We start from the raw sequence: 7,006 nt of genomic DNA on the forward strand, positions 1-7,006 counted from the left end.
TGAATGCATCTTAATCCTATGCTTTTTATTTGCATGTGCCTTTCCTGTGTATGTAGTAGGGAAGTGTGCTTTTGCCCATGATATTGGACTTACTGGAAATTTCAATATTATGATAATTATGAATATTATGGTTGGACTAGATGATCTTAGAGGTCTTTTTCAACCTTAATGATTTTGTGATTCTGTGATGATACCTGAGGGGGTAGAGAGGAAGGAACTGGTTTCCAATCTGTGTGCATGTTTACCACATTGGAAAACCATTTCCTACTACATTTATTGACCTGCTAGACTATTTTCAATCACAGGTAGAAGTGGCAGGTTTCATATAAAGCTGACTGTTTCTTCTTGATGCTTTTATTGCTGAAGTGTGCATTCATCCGCAGAATGTGTGGCAGAATTGAAGCTAGAAGAGCCTCGGGAGGTTATCTCTGTTCCTTCCTCATCATCGGGGTATGTGGGAAGCACAGAGGAAGAACATCTCTGAAGAATATGGTGAAGATTATAGTTGAACATCTGTCAATAGCAACAGCAAACTTCCAAGAGCCATCTGTAGGATTTATGATGAGAGTTGAAGAGGAAGAAAAGTGCTAGCTAACAACAAATGATACAACTGAGGGCACTCAGTCCTAGAAACTTCTCAGTTTCACTTGGGCCAATTTCAGAATGGGTTTTCATCTCTGATTGCATGACTCTGGTGTGTGGTACAGGCTTTAGTTCCAAAGCCTGAACTGTAAACTTGGCTGCAGCCCTTAAACAATGTGTGAGTGCTGCACTGACCCTGTAGGAGAGCTGCCTATCAATCCCCTAGGGAGTGATAAAACAAACTGTATAGCAATGAGCTGTGGAATTTGGGCAAGTTGTAATGAAAGAAACTTGTGATGTTGTGGTAGTGGCAGCTCCTGATTCAAAGTTGATCTCACTTTCTCCATGCGCTGCAAAATCTGTGAGATAATGAAGTGAAATGTCACAGCAGTAGCATAGAATCCTAGAATGGGTTGCGTTGGAAGGGACCTCAGAAATCAAGTCCCAACCCCGTGCTGTGGGCAGGGCTGCCACCCAGCAGATCAGGCTGCCTCATCCAACCTGGCTGTGAGTCCCTCTGGGGATGGGGCACCCACAGCTTCTGTGACAGAATGCATTATAGGGAGAGGCAATGAATGATACCGAAGCTTTAGGTTCTGGGGAGAAGGATCAAAATGATCTAGAAATACAGGGAAGCGTGACGGGTATCTAAGGGTAAGTCTGGCACTCTGTAGGAAGAGACTACAGGGAGAGAGATTCAGCAGGCTGGAAAAGGTAACTGAGGAGAAAGGCAGTGGCTTTATGGGCTGCCATAAAGGGCACAGAAAAGTTAAGAAGGAACTAATTTTTGCAACATAAGCAACAGGGATATCAAAAAGAAGTATCGCACAACAACTTGAAAGTAAAAGTATTTAGTTGGAAACCGTTGATACAAAATGTAGATGGGGAGGGGAAAGTAAGGGGAAAGGAACAGAGGGGAAACTTATGAAGGCTAGATCTTGCAGAGGTTATTTCAGTTGTGCTGATTTGAGATGATGTTCCTTCTCCTAGCTCTTCAGTGAATTTTTCTTTCCCTCCCCCTCAACCTCTCCCCTTAATTTATTCTGCCTTATATACGTTAAACTTTTATTGTGATTATGGGAGTTAGAAATGAATTATACAGAAGGATCCACGCTGACATCTAGATGAAGGGTGGTGGAGAAATCCACCATCAGCCTTTAGGAACTCTTTGGGTGAATTCGAATGTATGGAGCTTTCACTCTCCATGTATTTTCATAATGAAGTAATGCCTCTGGAGAAAGTCTTTAGATGATATTCTGTATAGACCCTCGTCGTCTTACATCACACCAGTGATAAGAAAAAAAGTTCCCAATGTAGCATGTCAGGGAACTCTGAGGTGGAAGGGAAAGGACAGATAAGAGAGGGAATGTCTAAGGAGTACTTAGTACACTCCACAGTTATCTTCCTCTGAGAGCTCATTTATAAAAGCACACAGAAAATCTCTAAAATTATGCCTATTACAGCTGAGAATAGCAGTTTAACTGTTACAGCTATTTATATGCAGGACAGAGGAAAATACTATCAGAAATGGGGCCATCAGTCAAACTTTTCCCTTAACAGGAGTCTAATAGATGTCTCCCTAGAGCATCCTCCAGCACACAGACTCACTACTATGTAATAGCATTTGTTATGGCTGGCAGTTTTTCAAGGCTGGGTATATTAAACTAGATTCCTATGTCTATTTATATGCCAACATACTGAAACAGCATCTTATTTTTTTTCTCCACTCCTCCAGAACCAATGAGCAACAGAAGTCAGCGCGTGCCTGTCTCTAAACAAAATAGCTTCTATTGAGAAATCTAAAACATAGATTTCGTCTTTCATGTTGACATGCCAAATTTTAGGATGACGGTATGATGGGGGAGAAAGAGGTTGGAAAATTCAGAGAGCCAAAAAAGAAAATCCCAAAATATTTTAGTCTCCTTTACAACTGGAAATACTTAACAGCGGAGGTGGAATAATGACAATTTTCTATCCCATTTCACTTTCAATTTATTAATTTTTAAGTACTTCAGCAACTTTTCAGAATAGACAAAGAAAACAAAATGTCTACACTTCTAGGCAGACTTCAGGCAGTTGATGGTAAGCAATGAACTGCACAAATTCCTGCTGGCCAGAAGTAGGACAGTTCTTGCAGGACAAGAGATGGACGCTTTGCTTGCTGCCTTATTCAGGACTTGATCCCATTGCAGCTGCATTACTGGCATCGAGTGTCTCTAAACTGTGAGCAGTTGCCCTCTTTTCTGCCTTTCCATAGAGTAACTTGTATGAGATTTGCCTACATATGAGATGTTTCTCAAATGTGTTTTTACAGTGTTGTGCTTGGATTTGCTTCTAGCTGTGCTGTGAAGTACCCTGAGGTCTCCTGTGGTTTCTCCAGAGCTTTGGGCCTGTGGTGAAAGTGTTGCTTTGTTCCATCAGCCATGGTATTTCTTAAATGATAGAATTAAATACTTCTTAAATGATAGAGTATCTAAGGTTGAAAAACTCCACTAAGGTCTATTCCAGCCATCAACACAGCACCATCATATCACTAAAGCCCTCAGTGCCACATCTACACAATTCTTCCATGGGCAGTAACTCCAGTACCTCCCTGGGAAGCCATTGCATTAATAATCTTTCTGAGAAAAAATGTTTCCTACATATCCAACCTGAATCTCCCCTGGTGCAACTTAAAGCCATTTTCTCTAGTACTATAGCTAATATTTGGGAGAAGAAGCCAACTCGCACCTCACACAATCTCCTTTCAAGTCATTGAAGAGAGCTATAAGGTCTCCCCAGAGCCTTCTCCAGAAAAAAAAACAATAGGCTAAACTTGATGCCCAAAGTCCAAGGTACAGTCAAGCTGCACACTGCTTCCCTCTAAAGAAGATGAACTGAGCTGTTTGATTTTGATTGAAGCTTCAAGAATGTCCTCGTTTACAAGATATCTTCATGGGCATTCTGGAGGTTTTCCATATAGATGTTCTCCAAACATATGTAAAAGCACAACTCACTTAAGCTTCAGCTTGGTAAAACTGACTGATATGCAAAATGCTAAAGCTTTAAATGAGGCTGAAATGAAACTGAGTTTTATGAGATTATGATGAACAAGATCTGGCCTAGTGGAATAGGAATGTACTTTCACGATTGGCTCATCCTCTAGTTGAACACAGCATGTCATATGAGAATTGTCCTAGTCCATTATGAAAGCCCATATAAAGCCTATTATTAAAGATGAATTTCATACTTCGCTTTCTTATTCCACTGTGACTTGACAATATCCAGAAGAATCCCAAGGAGATGAGTTCAGAGCTGTCGCAATATAAGGATGCCACCCTTACAGACTGGGAAGGAAAGATGGGATATCCTGGTGACGGGATGAGATGCAGAAACACCACCAGGTGAGTACCCAAGTTCAGACTCTTGGAACTCCAGCATTAAAATCTGCAAATACTGAGATGTCTTTGGATGAATCTGTAGGTATTACGGATTATGTTAAAGAAAAAACAACAAACCGGTCAAGTTCCTCAAAAACTGTCAGGAAAACTGGGGTTACCAATGCCTTCTCTCCAGCATCAGACAAATCTGATGTCTCTGGGCAAAGTTATCATCATAAAATTTGTCAGACTCCTGAATGTGGTACAACTGAGGGGTTAAAAATGGTAGTGTTTAACTGTGCTACTAAAAAGCTTTTGGCACTTTCATCTATTTCCTTTTCTACCTCCTTTATTAGGCTTAGTTAGGATAAGAGATAATTTTCCATTCACTGGGCAATAGCACAGACTTTTGAACTGTTTGATAGCTTAACTTCAGAAGTAACAAATAACATGCCTGAAATAGATTCAGACCAGTATCCTGTCTTTGACTTTTTCTTTTTAATGGGCATTACAATCCCATTTTCCCTTGGCTCACATTTTGATAGCTATCCCTAGGAAATAAGAGCCAATTGTAAAATGTGCCAGCATTGTGACTTTGTTCTTTGCTTTCTGCAACAGCTGCCACTGGAGAGTTATAGCCCCATTAAAATCCATTATTTGAGTTGAAGTCCTGGACTTATGAACTGAAAGAAATCTCTCTAATTGTCATGACCAGCTGATGGTGTATGAAGGATTTGGACTAACCAAAGAGTTAATAAGTGAGAGAGCACTTACCTTAATGCTGGGGTAGGTGAAACAGTGGAACTGTTCTGAGTTTCTTTGCAGACAGATGGGGATTTCTACATGGAATGTTTCCATGCTCCAGGAGAGATTTCTGATAATACTTGGAGCTCCTGGCTCGGTATCTTTCCCTTCCCAGGAATGCTGTTGCAATCAAATGTATTGGATGCGAGATCTTAATCATGGCAGATCTGTGCCTGGGAACAATGCAAGTCTGTCTTGGCTGCTTTTCCTAGGCCCGAATGTGTAGCATGGCATCTATCTTCTAGACTTGTGCTGTAGTCCAGTGCATGAATTCAAACCTGAATGGCACCAAGAGTTTGACCCTAAGACACTTTCAGAAAAGGAAATATTTTCTAACACCACATTTTTGGAGGTTCTGATTTATGGGACTTGAGGAAAGGGAGAAAGGCTTACATCCCAGCCTGGCCTATTTTTCAGGCAACCTCTATTTCATGCCTTTTTTTTCTTTTTTTTTTTTTTTTCTCTCCACATTAAATGATGTATTAAGTATTTAGCGTGTCAGATCTACCTGCTTTGGAGAGAGATGATCATTAAGAATTAAAGATCTAGTAGTATTTTTGACTGCAAATGATTAAATGCATAAGTAGTGGTTGAAATCTTGTGCTCATTCTCTACTACAAGCTTGTAGAAAGGAGGCATTAGCTTAGGTTTTGACTTATATGTCCCATTCCATTCTGCTTTAGCAAACCAATGCTCTCACAGTCTGAACTCTTCAGAGTTGCAGTTGTTTCTCAAGTCAACCTTTTTCTGGTTGATCACATCTGTGTAAACTCCATGTAGAACTTGTGCTTAAGAAGCCAAGCAAGCTTCATTTCAACCAGCAGAACTTAAATCTATCATTACAGTCTGGGCTTTCTCCAGTATCAACAGGCCTGCTTAAGGAAATTCATGCAGAAAAAGGTTTAAGCAAGTGATATGATTGTTTTATTTTGTATTGTTTTGACAGTGCCCAGGATATAAACCGAAGGCTATTAGAGGCTATAATTAAGGATGCAAGGATCTGCATTTGGAATTTAGTGTTTATGATGGACCACATCTCTCTCAGGCAAGAGTCAAGCGGCAGCAGGCTTCCCAAGAGACATGAAGAGAAGGTTTGTCATCAAGGGCCTCTTAGGTGGAAGAAACCTGCACGCAGTCCATCCTGACTTCCATCATCATGGATATGTGGGAGGATACTTACATCAGTTCATTTTTTACACCCTTTTTTTTCTTGCTACTCATCTCGCTGTCTGAAATGCAGTTTGAGCAGGTACTGCTGTGAGTACCAAAGCTGCCTTGTGCCGTAAAGATAACAGGATCTTTGGTTACAGAAGTATTTACTGAAATGGCTTTTCTTGTTCTCCCACTGCCTCCATCCTTTCTCCTCCCACATACGTAGACATTTAGAGAGCTGTTTGTTGAAATAATCTCACTGGAGTATGAGATACACATTCATACAGAGCGTGGGAGCAATTTGGCCGTTGCAGTAGGCTCCACTTCTATATTCTGGGTAGGAAGTGATGTTGCATAGGCAACTGGAGACACACCTCTTGAAAGATCTCAGAGCTCTCTTAGCATCCCTAGCATCTTCAAGTATCAAGTGTTTTAGATTAAAAACATGTCACTGGAAATAATAAGTATAGGTGCTGAGTGTCAAATTGTACTTGGCAATGACTACAACTACAGTATTTTATTTTCAGCAAACTTATGTGGCCAGAAAAAAATCTTTTAGTATGTTCTCTAGTAGCAGCTCCTCATCCTTCATTTCAAAACTGATAAATCTGTGGGATAACGAGGCTTCAAAATCCTTCTTGAGGGGCTGTATCAGCAGCCAACACAAAGTGAGATGGAAGGCAGCAGCCAATGTAAGTAATGATCTGGATCTTTCCCTGTCTGCTTTGCAAAGAAGACCTATTGCTAAAGTAGTATTGAAGATTACAGGCAGGTAAAATTGTAATTTTTTCTGCTTTTCCCCTAAAGCTATTGCCCTAAGATAGTGTCAGGATAGTCTTCTCTGCTCTCATGTATCTAAAACTATAGCAAGTTAATTCACTGCTCACTCCAAGCACTTCTCATTAAGCAGTAGTCCGCGTATCTCTGCAGTTCTCACCATCACTAAGCCAAATATAGAAACGTTCCTGAGGGATGACTGTTGCTCTAAGCAAAAGCCTAACCAAAAAACTAGGTTAATATAAATGTATATTGGGAAGAACAATTGGTCTCACCATGTAAATGACCTCTGATTAATTAATAACTATTTTCTGGAACTGGACACTTATAAA

The 7,006-nt window shown here is 40.4% G+C and overlaps 1 long non-coding RNA gene across 1 annotated transcript; it reads left to right on the forward strand.

Moving 5' to 3' along the window:
* The first annotated feature begins 3,018 nt into the window (after positions 1-3,018).
* Positions 3,019-6,571, forward strand: LOC122170749. The gene is made up of 3 exons (XR_006171836.1): positions 3,019-3,965; positions 4,560-4,727; positions 5,692-6,571. It is a non-coding gene; the product is annotated as an uncharacterized LOC122170749 (long non-coding RNA).
* The last annotated feature ends 435 nt before the right edge of the window (positions 6,572-7,006 follow it).

Source organism: Centrocercus urophasianus, unplaced genomic scaffold (assembly GCF_019232065.1).
Source record: "Centrocercus urophasianus isolate 14NV4802_14NV808 unplaced genomic scaffold, USGS_Curo_1.0 seq_73, whole genome shotgun sequence".
Lineage (NCBI taxonomy): Eukaryota > Metazoa > Chordata > Aves > Galliformes > Phasianidae > Centrocercus > Centrocercus urophasianus.